This window comes from Microtus ochrogaster, chromosome 24 (genome assembly GCF_000317375.1).
Source record: "Microtus ochrogaster isolate Prairie Vole_2 chromosome 24, MicOch1.0, whole genome shotgun sequence".
NCBI classification, from domain to species: Eukaryota; Metazoa; Chordata; class Mammalia; order Rodentia; family Cricetidae; genus Microtus; species Microtus ochrogaster.
The window spans coordinates 6,930,246-6,945,954 of record NC_022024.1 but is presented as its reverse complement, the minus strand read 5'-3'; the positions used below and the strand labels follow the sequence as shown (position 1 = coordinate 6,945,954).

General features: G+C 38.4%; 1 protein-coding gene across 1 annotated transcript in view; it reads left to right on the top strand.

Moving 5' to 3' along the window:
* Positions 1 to 15,709, top strand: part of Slc16a7 (solute carrier family 16 member 7) — a 147,990-nt gene that overhangs the window by 9,519 nt on the left and 122,762 nt on the right. The gene's annotated exons all lie outside the window — the stretch shown is intronic.

Sequence of the window (15,709 nt, the reverse complement as noted above, 5' to 3'; positions counted from 1 at the left end):
TTTTTTATATTTAGGTTATTCATGAGATAATTAATGCATGGGGTGAAATATTTTGCCAAGGTTACACCTCTTCTTGGTGGAGCTTTCTAGATTTAGACTGTTAACCTCAAAACATGCCTAACTTTTAGTATTTTCAAGTATTCAGTGCTGCTGTGTGTTTTCAGTAATTTAGAAGAAAAAAACGAGAAATGTTTAAAACAAGACACTAGTATAGTAAAATAAGTTTAGGTTTATTACATACTTAGCAAGGATGACAAACTTTTCTTCCTATTTAGAGGCAGTATTTGGGGTTCAGAGAGATGGCTCAGGGGTTACCAGCACAACCGTCTGCAACTCTAGATCCAAAAAATCTGATGCCTCTCTGACTTCATGGCAATACCTTCATGTGGTGCACATATATACACCCAGGCACACAGCCACATACACATAAAATAAGATTAATATATACTAAAAAATAATTGAAGGGATCATTCCAAGGCAAGAGGAAACATAAGGAAATATCAAAATCTTATTGCTTATGAATTCAAAAGAGGCAAGTATAGTAGAAGACCACTTGTTCACTCCCGGGTGCCCAGACTGGAAATAACCACATAGAAACTGTATTAATTAAGTCACTGCTTGGCCTATTAGCTCTAGCTTCTTATTGGCTAGCTCTTATATCTTAATTTAACCCATTTCTATTCTTCTGCGTATTACCACATGGCTGTGACTTACTGGCAAGGTTCTGGCTTGCAGCTCACATCTTTCCCCTCTGGTGGCTGCCTGGCTTCTCTTGACTCTGCCTACTCTCTCCCAGCATTCAGTTTAATTTTCCCTACATAGCTCTATTCTACCCTATCACAGGCCAAAGCAGATTCTTTATTCTGCACTGTATATGCAAAACATATACAGAAGGACTTCCCATACCAGGCAAGCACCATGATGACCTGAAAGTAATTCAGAATCCCACCTTTCAGTTCATTTTTAAGGGATGGCAGAAGCCATGGAGGGCACCATTTCATGGTGGGTGCCAGTGGAGGACTGAACAGAGTAGAGGAACTGTGAAGAAAGCTTTGACACATCTAAAGGCAGAGAATGTGACCTTTTTTTTCAGACTGTTCTAATAAATACTCTTTTAGATCCCCAGTGATGATTGTGATTAAAGCAGATCATGCTTTCTTCCTATGTGCTTATATGAATAATTAAAAAAGAGTAAACAGTTATGTCTCTGAGATAAACTGCTGGTAAAACTGGAATGCCATATCTCTGTGGTCTGTCTCATTCTGTAATTTTTATTTTTAGCATTTCACCATTTTCTCAGTCTCTGTAGGTTTTTTTTTTTATTTTTTTATTTCTTTTTCTTTTTTTTTCTCTTTTTTTTTTCTTTTTTTTTTTTTTCTCTGTGGGTTTTGACTTTGGATTTGAAAAGGTAGATCTCTGTGGAATTTTTGACTTAGCAATGACTAAGCTGTGTGACTAAAATATGTTTATCAGCTCACAGAGCCAAGCTTTCTCGTTTTCAGAACAGTTAGGAAAAGCCCATTTCTTGGTTTGTTTTGTGAGAGTAAATAATATTTTTAACTTATAAATGATTGATGTGATCATTGATTTCCATTTGGTTATATTTTTGTGTATTTTCAGGAAGAACTTTCTTATTCATGAGGATTCTCTTTTTTTACATAACATTTATGAGTTTTAATACAACATTTCACACCCTAAGCCAAATAGAAAGTTCATGATACAGAGAGCATCTTGAATTCCTGATATTATGCATCTTTCCACTATGTAAAATTTTCTGGTTTCTAGAGTCTATAGGAGAATACTCAGTTATTGATATAATCTTCCAAAAAATGTCCAATCTGAAGTTTTCATTTAGCTTTGAGAGCTAGTGGTGACATTTGGATATCTCAAGGGTCATTTAGAGGGGAATTCTTTAGTCTCCACATAGATGTGGTTGTACACAGATACACACTTAAATATTTCCACCACAATGAGGAAGATGATCATGTTACCATGACTTAACAGCTGTTCACCTCAGAATGTAAAATATGTATCAACAGGACTATTGATAGCATTTATATGCCTCTGTTGTATGTGCTTTCTTAAACACAGTATCTCTTCTCATCTCTATTGCCATGTAGGACAGATCATACTAATTTACAGGTAGGGAGCATGAACACTTACAAGGTAAGATGCCCATTAGAGTGCCCTGAGAGTCACTGCCTCTGCAGATATTCCAGGGCAAGGAAGAGGCAGATAGCATGCCGATCTACCTCCCACATCTTAAATCAGTGGAAATCAGTAAATTATTATGGATTCTAGGTCACCCATTCTGCAGAGAGGCTTGGGAAAAATATAATAAAATTTTTTCCAGGTCCAACTCTCCCATGATACTATAATTTCAGAAATATGTTCACTAATGAAAGATAAAATCAAACATAGAACTAAGTCTTAAAATGAACAGCAGAGAACATATTTGTCTTGAATGGTAGATGACAAATTACCGCGTTGGGGGCTGCATCCAGCCTGTTGTCTGTTGTTTTTAAGGGAGCTACACCAGTGTGTTTCCATATGTTCTAGACGGCTCTGTCTACAGGGGAAAACTGGGTAGCTGTAAATTAGCTTCCAAAGTGTAAGACACATATTATTTTGTACTTAAAAAAATGTTTGCTCTAGAATTTCAGAGATCTATGTCTTATGATACAGGTGTCAGGTGTTAGTGAAGCGAAGAGAACAGACTGGCCCCTGTTAAGAAAGGAGGTGGTTATTTCAAGTACTGCAAAACTGAACATAGGAAGCATATGGATAAGTGGGGAAGTCTGCCCAACAAAAGGGCCATATTACTGCATTTGTTAGAGCCACTGCCATGAGTGTTTGTAGTGTTTATCTAGAACACTGTCTTTTAAACTCAATATATGAACTATTTGAATTAATTAGTGACTATTTAACGTAAGGGTTTTATTGAAGAATCTGTGATGTCAAAGTGTAGACGTTTGAACAATCATTTATCTAATTAATTTATTCATTTGATAAGTTGACTATTTTCTGTTGACTGCCAGGACTCCTGTCATGTCTCTGCTTTCACTTACTATAGTTATTTTGGCCAGTACACTATTATTTTTCTTTTTAATGACTAATAAGATAATTGTTGGTTGTCAAGTACACCACTGTGCACCAGCCCTATTTCAGAAGCATCCCAAACCTTACCTCATAAACAAGCACACTAGCCCAGTGAGGTGGAACTTCTCCTTACTGTTTGACAGGAGAGAGCACTGAGCTGCCAATGGGAAGGATTGGCATAGATGTATAGAACTAGTAGGAAGATCTCCTTATACAACAAATGAGAAATTTTTGTAATTATGACACAGATTGGAATACACCTTCAGAAAATTTAAAACGTGAATATTCTAACTTGTTTTTTTGCTGAGACTAAATTCTCTTCTAGCCAAAGCATTGCACTGTATATTACAACATTAAGTCAACCCTTAACACTGATGCTTCTTCACATTTTTATTGAAAAATACTGGCTTTTTATTTTCTTTCTGCCTCTATTATTCTTTGCAGCCCCCTATCTCAGCTTTTTGCCTCTTAACATTGGACTCTTTCTTCTTTTTCTTTCTCTTGTGTGATGTAGTCTCCTTCCTAATAGTCATGTTGGTTCTACTTAACCATTGTGTATCACTAAAGTGCTTGATGTATTTTTCTAAAGCAAGACCTACTTTCAGAGGAAAAAGAATCAATGGAACTTACTGCCAGTAGTCCCTGCATATCCACAGGGGATGCATTTCCAGACCCCAGTAGATGCCTTAACCTAGCAGTAGTATTGATCAGCTTTTCCTATACATACATCTTTCATATAAATTTTTTGTGTGGTCACTTCAAGTAAGCTCTTTATGGCAACTCTTTGGTGTGTTTAGACTATCAGGTCCATTTCTCTTGCCTATTTGAGAGCTGTTAAGTACAGTTAATGTCAGATGAACATAGACAATATGGTGCCAGCATAGCAGCAAGCAGACACTCTTGGATACACTGGACAGTGATAATTTGTGCCATGGTTGGCAAAGAGTACAAGCCTTGGTCGTGCAGCTTGGAATGCCATCTAATTTCAAATGTCTGAATTCTTATTTCTGGAATCTTGCAATTATTACCTTTGGATTGTAGCTGACCACTAGAAACTGAAACTTGGGGAAGTAAACTGTAAGAGCTCCTCTTTGTGTCTGCACTTGAGGCAGATAACACAAAACCATCTCTCTATTAGATATTACCAAATAATATGGAGCTAGAGAAAAGTGAATGACAGGAAGAAGCTGCAGGGAGCCTAAGAAAATATGAATGCTGTCCCATGGGCTGCATTAGCATCTCTATGGAGAGTTATCTGGCCACCAGGCTATGGGGAGAACATTAATTACACACAATAATGACCTGCCACGGGAGGACATGCAGATATCAGATCTGAAACTCATGTGGAGATTGATCACTTTCTTTCATCATTAATTTTTAATTAACACATGCTATTAATGTAAGAAAAATAACCCAGTGAGTAAATTTATAGATATTTATTGTTTTTAATTGTATTTTTATTAATAACATAGATTTATTAGTCTGTCTTAGTAAGAACCTGGGTTTGTTATCTACATATGTTTTCTATGTTTCCACACAAATGGAGGACACACGCCTAAAGATATTTAATCTTTTATAAATTTAATTGTAACTATTTGGTAAGACATACCAATATTTATGATGACATTGCTTATGTATGTATGTCTTTTAAGTTTCATTTTTTAGGAGTGACCATTCTGTCCAACATTTTTAGTTTCAAGATATTTTAAATTGTTCCTCATTTTATTAATCCTCTTTTGTATTAGGCCTTGTCTCTAAGTAATAGTACTTAATATCCTATGTGAGATAAACTCAGACCATTAATTAATATATTAATTATTAATGAAATTTAATGATTTTTTCTGTACATGTGCCAGTGTTGTGTGTGTGATATTTGCACATATGCATGTACAGGTGCTGAGGCCAGAGAAGGATTTCATGTGTCCTGTTCCTGAGTCCTCTGTCTTACTCCAATGAGACAGGGACACTCATTGAACCTGGGATTGTCGCCAGGCTAACAGCTGGAAAGCCTTAGTGATTCTCAAGTTTTCTCCCCAGACAGCACAGTTATAGGGTGTGGTCCTGCATCCTAATGCCTATTCACTCTCTTGGTGTCTGAAAGTTTTTCAAAAGGTTTTACAAACTTAGATTTTAGGGATTGGAAAGTGAGAAAGAGCAGATAGTTAACACATTTGATGCGGTTTGTGTGCCAGTGTTTGGGAAGTGAGGCTTTTATATGTGTCATTTCATATAGCTCTGCAAGCCACCTGGCACGCTCAACAGCTACGGTCATTGTTACCACAATCTAGTACTGAACATGTTATAGAAACGCCCAGGTGAGTTAGGGAAAAGGTTGAGAAGTTTGTGTGCACACACACCCTTCTGTCTCCTGTGTTTTTCTGTCCTGCAGGACTGACACCCCCTTGTTTGTCCATATGCCATGCTAGAGGGAAATCATGGATACTGCAGAAGAGAAATCACCTGGACGTGGGCCTTTGGTTTTCCTGTGGGGGACTGAGTTAGTTATATTTTTTAGTGTGTGAAGACCCGTCTTGTCTCTGGGCAGGACTATTCCTGGACAGAGGATCATGGATTGGATAAATGGAGAAAGCAAGCAAACTGGGCAGTAGAACACATTCATGGCTGTTTCTTGACTGTGGATCAATGTGACCTCCCGCTTCTAGCTCTTGTTTTCATGATTTCTGTACCGTCACAGACTGTATTTTGAACTGTGAGTTAGAATAAAGTCTTGGTCTTGAGTTGCCTTTATCAGAGTATTTTATCACTGCAACAAAGAATAGAAACTATGACAGGTTTGCTTCACACATTGCAATTAAAAATCCCTTTCTTGACCCTCAAAGGAAGTATGAGAAATTATCAGGTACAATAGCATCACCCACAGAACAGTCTTTCATGGCAGAGGGATAAGAAGGAAAACAAGAAATGTTCCATTTTTTTAAAATTCTTAATTCTCATTTATTTACCAATTTACAACATTTTGTTTTTGTTTTTTAGTGCTCTATTGTTAATTGAATGCTTTCGTAGACAGGCCAGAATAGCAGATTATGTGCTTTTTCCAACAATTGTTCTTTTCAAGTTGTTCACAAAAACCAAAGGACTGAAACCAGTAATTCACACAAGAGGGAATTATGTAAAGCAGGTTTTCCTGAACATATAAGACATCTTCTGTGAGCATTGCAATAAAAGGTCAAGTTGGAAACATTATAGGATTATAACTAGTATTCTGGATCAGTCTCTTAGGATGCTAATTAGGATTAACGTGTACAGTAGACACCCTGGAGCCTCCAGGAAGCACATGGTTCCAGACTGTATCACAGGGTGAAAAATACTTTTAAATAGATGGATTGGACTCTAGCAGAGGGAGGGGGCATTTAAAAAATAAATCAAATCCCTAATGATTGAAAAAGAGTGGTTTGGATATGCTTCTCATGTTATTAAAAGGGACCAGCATGTTATCAGAGTGTCACGGCTTTATTTTATCGTTGAATCCAACCCTATTTTGTGAAACGTCATTACTTGCCATTGTGGTTGTAGTGCTTTGGTCATACATAGGAACAAGGTAGGCAGCCTGACAGCATTCTGCAGTAGGGCCTTCAATGGGTGGGGGTTGTGACGATGCATGCTCCTTGGGATGAAGGCCTCCTGCAGCTGTTGGGCCTCGTGCCCTTCTACCTTCTGCCAAGTGAGAACGCGGTGCTCCCCTTCTTGGAGGGCACAGCAGCGAAGCAGCCTTCTGAAGGCAGAAATGTGGCCTTGGTGCAGACTACTCTGAACCTGCTGTCACTTTTGTCTTCTTTCTTAATTGTGATAGACAGGTCCCTGTGCTTTGGAGTTTACCCATTCCTTTAAACGGCCGTCTTCCTTTCTATATCTCCCGACTGTGTCTCATCTTTTGGTTTTCGAGACAGGGTGTCTCTGTATCTTTTGGAACCTGTCCTGGAACTAGCTCTTGTAGACCAGGCTGGCCTTGAACTCACAGTCATCTGCCTGCCTGTGCCTCCCGAGTGCTGGGGTTAAAGACGTGCGCCACCACCGCTCAGCTCCAGACTGTGTCTTAAATGCCTGCCGTACTGAAACGTAACACACACAGGGTGACAAAGTTTCAGTAGAATTTTGTTTAAAATTTTCAGTAAAATCTTGTCTTAAATATGGCAGTTAGCATGACCAAACCCTTTTCTTCTTTTCTCTGTGACTTTTATATTCTGCTCATGTAAAGCATGCTAGAAGGATTTCCTGCCAGGGTGGGAAGCGGGTTTATAGTGAGACATGTGTGTCATGACTGGCAGAAACTCAGATGTGGAGTTCTCCCAGATGCCTCTGTGACATCAACACTGTCTAGTCACATTCACTGTGCTGATGGGAACACCTCCCTGTTCCCAGGCGTTCTTCTCTCAGTGACTATTTATACACTATGAGCATCATGGATGACGCGGCCCTTGCTCTAAAAATCCACTTCTGGATTGGCAAAACTTATGTTCTAATCAGTGTAAAGAGGTTTGTGTAAGTGGCAATATTTTCATAAACTTCGCTGTACTCAAAATAAAAAGAGTATCCGTCCCTGTGAGCTCCCTGGTGCCAGACAATCACAAAGGGGGCCTGCTGGAGCCTGGCATTGCCTCACTGTGCACCTGACCTGGTTCCTGCACTGTGACTTGAATCAGTTCTTGGCGTTAACTCTAGCTGAGGGTTGGTGACTGTTCTCTGCAATGGGCTTCACTTTCGCTAAAAGGGGAAATTATATCCAAGGGTCACTGGCACCCAATAGTTCCCAGAAGCCAGACCTACAAAGAAAGCATAAAGGACAAGCAACAGCATGGTGCCAAAAGCAATTGGTTTGTGACTTCGCCACCTCAGGTCTCTAACCTTTAGGTATAAATAGAGCAGGCACTTTTTTGTGCGAGATTTCACTAGGCATATGTATAGTAGAAAACTTAGGGGCACTTGTTAGCCACTGAGCATGGAAGCACCTTGAGAATACCTTCATCGTATCCTGTGTGGGGATTATTCTTTTTGCTTTTAATGTAAACCATTTGGTCATTATTTTGAGTAAAACCAAATAGAATTAGATAAACAACTATAACAAACATCGTATCTTTTTTGTCCCTCAAAACAGACAGTCTGGGTAGTTCACTAAAATAATCTGAATATGCATTTATTTTCTCATAAAGCTCATTTTCCTCAGCTTATTCCAAAATTGGTGGATGCTATGCTTTAATGAAAAAATCTTTAGATATTTCTTACAAATAGAGTGAATAAATATTTGTTGAATTTTGTTTTAGTTGACGTTCATTTTGGAAAATAACTTAGTGTATCTTTAAGACTCTGCTAGATTAGTTATTCAGTTGTTTCAGTTTGGCCGATGGTGAGAGGGGCAAGAAGGGGGTATTTAGTAAGCAGGATGAAGAAGAACTGGGTCACTTTTATTCTCAAGAAAAGTAGAGTTCACAGCAATTAGTCTCTGCATTTCTAGAGCAGAGGCATTGCTCGGGCACTGTGTTTTCTTCCACACTTTCCCTAGCAGGCATTTAGAAGATGAAGAGAACTCCTACACAGGCTCAGCAGGATATTTTAGTACTTTAGCATTTTAAATCAGAATAAGATTTAAAAATCTCATTTTTAAAATCTTATTCTGATGAAGATTTTATCTAAGATAAGACTTTGTAAGTTTTAATCGCTGTATGTCATGACATAAAGGCATTGTTTGGCTAGGTGACTGGCTTAGTTGACAGTTAACCCTACATTTTCCATTGAATAATTTTTGAGTTTATAGTGTGGTGTGATAAAACACCATGACCAAGGCAACTTATACAAGAAAGAGTTGATTTGAGCTTTTGGTTCCAGAGGGATAAGAGTCTATCTATAACCGGGAAACATGGCAGCAGTCCACAGGCAGAGACCAGGCAAGCAAAGCATGTTTGGTAATAGAAACACTATTTGACTTCGGGATTGACTTCTTTTGCTATGTAGACATTATGATTATATACTTTCATGATTTTTTTCCTGTTATGTGTTTACACTTGTAAAATGATTATAATGAAAATATCAAAAAATCCATTGTTTTCTATCGTCTCTGAAGCTCTGATTTTTAGGTGTATGTAAAGCCAGCATTTAGACTTTAAGAGCGGTTTCCTTTAACCTTCTGTTCCAATGCACATTTGTCTTTATGTAAACGGAGTGACTAGGCATGCGTCTTCCCTTCTCAGATGTATAGGATTCAAAGGAGAACTTCTTTAGAAATTACAGATTTGCATTAAGACTTCATTACAGTTTAGTACCATGGGTTACTTCACATAGTCTTGCTCTCCCAAACAGAATTATAAAATCAAAGAAACTTAAAAATTATTTACCTTAGTATTTGTTCACTATTGTTCATGAAGTTATTGTTCATCAGCCGGTGAAACACTACAAAATAGCTTCAATTGAAAGATTGACAGAAAAACAGTGAACTCACCACCTTACAAGGAGCTCATTTCTTTTTCTTGGACAACACCATTGCTTATGAATATATCTTCATATTGTATTGAGAGGAAAAATATTTCTGCCTTATATTCTTCGTGTTGTCATATTTTTATTTCTCTCTGAGTTAGGCCAATTATAAAACTCTGTCCTGTCCACACACCCAGTGAGGTAGCCGTGTGTGTCAGACTTGGCCCCTGGAATTGTAAGACAACACTCCACTGAGCTGGTGGCTGTGTGGTACAGGTATACTGTGACAGAGACCTTGGGTAAGGAGAGAGAATGGAGCATGTGTCCATAACACATGTGTATATGATAATAAGCTACAGTTGGCGGGCACCATTCTGCATACTTAATATGTTATTTTGTCTAATCTATACACATAGAAAGGACTGTCATTATTTCCTTCTGTTTTTCCAGAAAAAGAACTAAGACATTAAAACATAATGTGATTTGCTAATATTCACCAAGTTTATAAATAATAAAGACAATGTTTGAAATGAGATGTTCTCACCCCACACTCTACATGATAGCACCTCGCCATATTCCTAGCACCTGAAACCTTCAGGGCCCGTTGGCGACAGAAAGCGCATGTTCTTATGCCCTTCGCTGGGCAGTGGAGTTCTAGGTTGTTGCTTCACCAGCAAAAAGGAGATTACATATTTGTCCTTTGTAAAGCAACACCTTCGTAACAAAAGACAAGTTAACTGATAAAACTATTTATCAGTTTTATGATGCCTATTTAATCATATTTTTATGCACAACACAGGACTTTACTTTTGAAGATCTAAACCTTAGGCTGATGTAACTCTTTTTAAGCTTAAGTGGGGAGTAAGTAGCTGTGTAGAACTGATTGCTCCCAGTGGGTGTGATCTGTCAATAATAAACGGAAGAGGCTCTGAGCTAGATGGGTCAGTTCACAGTGTTCGCTTGTATGTGGACCATTCCTTCCTCCCACCTACGGTGTAGAATTCTTTCTGGGATAGAAATGTACTGTTATGACCTTTAGTCAAGCAAATGTGTGTGTGTGTCTGTGTGTGTGTGTGTGTGTGTGTGAGAGAGAGAGAGAGAGACAGAGAGAGAGAGAGAGAGAGAGAGAGAGAGACAGAGACAGAGAGAGACAGAGATAAAGAGTCAGGGATGCTGAGAGAGAGTATATAGGTGCATGTACACATGTATATATATATGTGTGTGAGGTCAGAGACCAGTGTGGGTATCATCACCCTGTACCAACCTCCACCTTATTTTTTTGAGACAGGGTCTCACACTGAACCTGTTGCTCACCTATTGGTTACAGTGGCTGGCAGTGAGCTCCAGGTTTTTTTTTTCCTTCTGTCCAGTACTAGGGTTACAGATGCTCATGACTGCCATACCAGCTTTTTATCTGGGTTTTGGTGATCTGAACTCAAGCCTTCTTGCTTGTACAGCTGGTGTAATCTAGTCTTGAGCTCAGCCCCTTAGACTATTTCTTTATGGCCAATTCTTAACAGACAAATGTTAGGAAGTGCCAATGCAGTACTGTTGACTGACCTTAGAGATAATGCATTCTGGTTTCTGTACCCCTTCTTTGGGGGAAACAGTAGTTTCTGTGGCTTCCTTGTGCAGAGAAGAAGGGGCTGCGGATGTAAGGCAGGAGAGAGGAGGGCAGGAGAAGGAAAAACACAAATCTTTGTTTCTGATACTTTCATTTGGGAAAATAATTTTTCTGAGCCTCAGCAGTCTTTATTTTTATTCTTTCTCTTTCCTTAAACTAAACTGAATAGATTTTGATTTGTTGGTACCAAAAATACCTGTCTGTGAAACAGGTTTGATTATGTATGTTATTCTGAGTTTTGCCAACAGAAAGTAGTCTCTGAGTATCACAGATTCAGCATTCAAATTCTAGATGCAAATCAAAACAGGTCACCTTGGAAAATTGTCTCCTACTTCAACTAACAACTCCCTTTCCTCTGAGAAGTCAAGGTTACTGACATTACAGTGAGGTGTGTGTATGAAAGACAAAGACAACACAACATTGTTGATCTGCATCAGGCTTAGCATTGGAGGCAAACATGACCTTGCTCAGGTTTAGTAGAAGGCCGCTTGTTTGTTTCTGCTGCCCAGCCTGAAATAATCACACAGAAACTATATTATTTAAATCACTGCTTGGCCCATTAGCTCTAGCTTCTTATTGGCTAACTCTTACATCTTAATTTAACCCATTTCTAGTAATCTGTGTATTGCCATGTGGCTGTGGCTTACCAGGCAAATTTCCATCGGGCTCAGGTGGAGCTACATGGCTTCTCCTTGTCTCTGCCTTCTTTCCCAGCATTCAGTTTAGTTTTCACCACCTAGCTCTGTTCTCTTCTATTGCAGGCCCAAAACAGCTTATTTATTAACCAATGGTATTCACAGCATACAGAGGGGAATCCCCCATCACTCAGGGCCTGAAGATGTATTTCTTGCCCATGAATCTCAGAAGTGATAGCATTTATCTTTCCAGTACTGACAGTCTGAAAAGTTGATGACTAAGGGCCTTCTGATCGCCTCTGTTCTTGATGTGCTTTTATCCACATGAAAGCCGGGCAGAATAAGGTTGTATGTCTCTAATGAAGGAAAAAGAAACAGGAAACTGGTTAGAGAAAATTAGTGAAATTCTTGTAGAAGAGGTAGAAGCATCAAGCATTTGGGAACAAGAAAAAATTAACAGGAACATCCCATAGAAAGGATAATATACAAGAGTTTACCCCTCTACAGTGGAAGAAGCACATACAGTTTTTATTATTCTCGATATCACATTTCAACAATTTATCATTTTCCTTAGTGTTTTTGGAAGAGGATTCTAGGCCCGTGTTTATGACCTTGTGTTTCACGATGTCACCTTTCTTCCTCTGCTTTGAGGGTTGGTTTAGGGAAGCTCCCAACACAGTCTGTTGGTTACATGGAGTTTTCTGCCTTTGCAGTTCACAGTGAGTGGTGGAATTCTGCCATGTTCTTTCTATGGGTAACAGAGTTCTTGCTTCCTGCCCAGGTGCTGAGATCCTGGTGTCTTAGAGTAGATCATGTGCATGAAGATGCCTGTGCTGCCTGGGCTTCATACTGTTCCGCATTATGTCCTTTTCATCTACTGGGCCAACTGTAGAGTACAGATCCTTCTTTATTAATTATTTAGTTACCAGCCATGCTTATATTTCCTCTAATGTTTATTATTGTATGCCTAGTTCTCTGGGACGCCCTCTAATCACTTTCAGTTTTTGCCTAAATATCCAAGCTACTGTTCTCTTTTTTATGCTTAGATTACAGAGGTTGTGAGAGGAAAACTGAGAGTGTGATCAGAGCACAGTTTTGTTTCAAATGTGGGCATGTACCCAGATCATTTTTTTAAATTTAGTTTTTACTATAAAATTTACTTTTTCACATACAACCTAGACAAGTACATGATTTCAAATGTTTCCAGGTACTGTTTGAGTGGAATAGAGGTGGAGGATGGTGCAGAATATACCTGCCTGTAGTGTTCAGTGGGATAGAGGCAGATGATGGTGCAGAATATACCTGCCCATAGTGTTCAGTGGGATAGAGGCAGAGGGCAGGGCAGAGTATACATGACAGTAGTATTTGAATGGGACAGAGGTGGAGGGTGGTGCAGAATATACCTGCCCATAGTGTTTGAGTGAGGTAGAGGTGGGGGGCGGGCAAGGGTGCAGAGTATACCTGCCCATGTTTGTAACCTTCTCTCCTTTGTCTACACTGCTGCTCCGCCCCTTACCATTTGTTCTGATTACTCAGGTTGAAGTAAATAGGAAATTAATGTCCTAGCCCTATCAAGCCCTGCTCTCCAAATGAGAAAATTGTGAGTGTCCTTTGGGCTTCTCATGTATGTCACGGTGAGGTAAAGACGGGTTGTTAAGTGAGCTAGAAAACCGTCTTTTAATGAAGCGTAAGCGAACATTAGAAGCATCCATTTCATTATACGTTCAAACATTACTATCAGCCTACTCAAATGTTGCTGGGTTGCCATGTAATCCACGATCATTTTTCTTCTAGTGTGAAATATTTAAGTTGTCTGCCTCCTCCTAAGCTTTGGTTATTTAAAAATAAAATGCAGAAGTTTGTCAAGTGCTACAGTCATATAATATATTGATAAAATAAGCCAGAGTATAATTGTCTTTTGCCATCATCAAGTACCTGCTAAATCTTTGTGCATTAGCTAGGTGGTTTTTATTCTTTTAGTTTTACATATGATATTATTTATCTTGAGCATTTTATATTGCGTACATATTGCAATGATATTGTGTCAGATTAAAACTTTGTTTCCACTTTTGTATAGTCTATCTCCAAAAACGGTTCTAAATTTTAATTTGCGCAAGACTGTCTTTATAATCTAAAATTCCATTGTTGAAAGTATCTAAACATTTATAAAATATGAAACATAACAAGTAAATATGAAACATCTAGAGAATAAAACTAACTGGAAAGGAAACTTTTGGTTAAACCAACCACTCAGGTTTCCTTCCTTAGGTACTTGATGGACCATGTGAGTTGGTCTTGGAGTTTCAAAGCCCAAAGGATACATACAGCAGAGCCGACAGAGTTGGAAAGTCTACATAAAGCTATGTAACCTGTGCCAGAGCTTGCAACAACATATGGTATATACATCTGTATGCTCGAGAGAGAGAGAGAGAGAGAGAGAGAGAGAGAGAGAGAGAGAGAGAGAGAGAGAGAGAGAGAGAGAGAGAGAGACAGAGAGAGAGACAGAGAGAGAGACAGAGAGAGAGACAGAGAGAGGGATGGGGAGAGAGATACACCTACCAAATGCAGAAAAACCAGTCTACTTGTAAACTTGGCAGTAGTCTAAGGGAACAACAACAGCAACAACAACAACAACAAAAAATTAGATGAGGGTCTGTGATCAGTAGGCATTCTTCAAATGGCTCGCAGCTCAGTCTGGTTCAGAACATCCAGTTTACAGTGCTTGATAATGTCTTAGGCCCTGGCAGAAAGAAACATAAATTCTTCACTAGTAACCTGACTTAGTTCACCTTTTTAATAATTCTTACATGATAAAGATCCAAACAATCCCCATTTATAAGACCTTCTTAAGCAAGAACCAGGAGAGCTGCAGATAAAACAGTCTGTAAAGATGTTAATCATAAACTGTCCATGCACTTGCGATGGGAAATGATCTCACACATCTAGTACCTAGCACAGCACACTGATTGAGTCTCCCCATGGATTACTTAAAATATTTGACATGCAACTGGCTTAGCCACATGTATGAACAGTAGCAGCAAACTAGTTAAAAACTGTATATGGGATGATTGGAAGTCAGCAGGTAGACTGGCTGACTGAATCTCGGCTCTAGATTTTACCAGATCTGATCCTTAGAGAACTTTCCTGATCAGCATCAAACTCCCTTTTTTCTTCTGTAAATGGAGATAATGACTACCCTAGGCATCTTGAGGATTCAAAGTTTCTCCATGGGAAAGTGAGAGAAATCCTTTCAATATAGTGTCTGTTAAATAATTTTAGTTATATTTTTTTCCCCTTGAACTTGGTAAGGCCCCTTAGCTGTGAGCTGGAGTTAAAGTCCTGAAATAAAAGAAGTATATCTAGTTAGGTTTCTTAGTACCATCTAGAAGCAAATAGAATTATGAGTGGCAGTGGCCATCATCTCTAATACAGATATGGACTACGAAGTCAAATAGTATACCAGCCTGGGCAAGACTTTATTGTATAAGCTCATTTATATATGGAAAAAAAGAGTGCTAGCATTGTTAGCCAAAGAGGCAAATTTTGTAAAATTTGTTGATAGCTATAGCATATATAGAACTTCACATATGAAAATTTTCCTATTTCAATGTATCACATATTTTTATAATTGATTATCTACAACATATTTTGTGAGTCAGCACAAGACAATTGGATAAGTATATATATATATATATGTAACAGATATATGTTACACATACATGTTACTAACACAATATACTAACATGTATATATGTTGCTAACACACACATATAAATGTATACTAACATAGATATATGCATATATATGTTGTATTTTAGTAAGAATAATCATGTGCTGTAAAAGAAAATTTATGAGTTTTTCAGAGAAATGAGTATTTTTGGTACCAGAATTCTAAGAAAATTATTGTTGAAATAAGAGCGGCGGG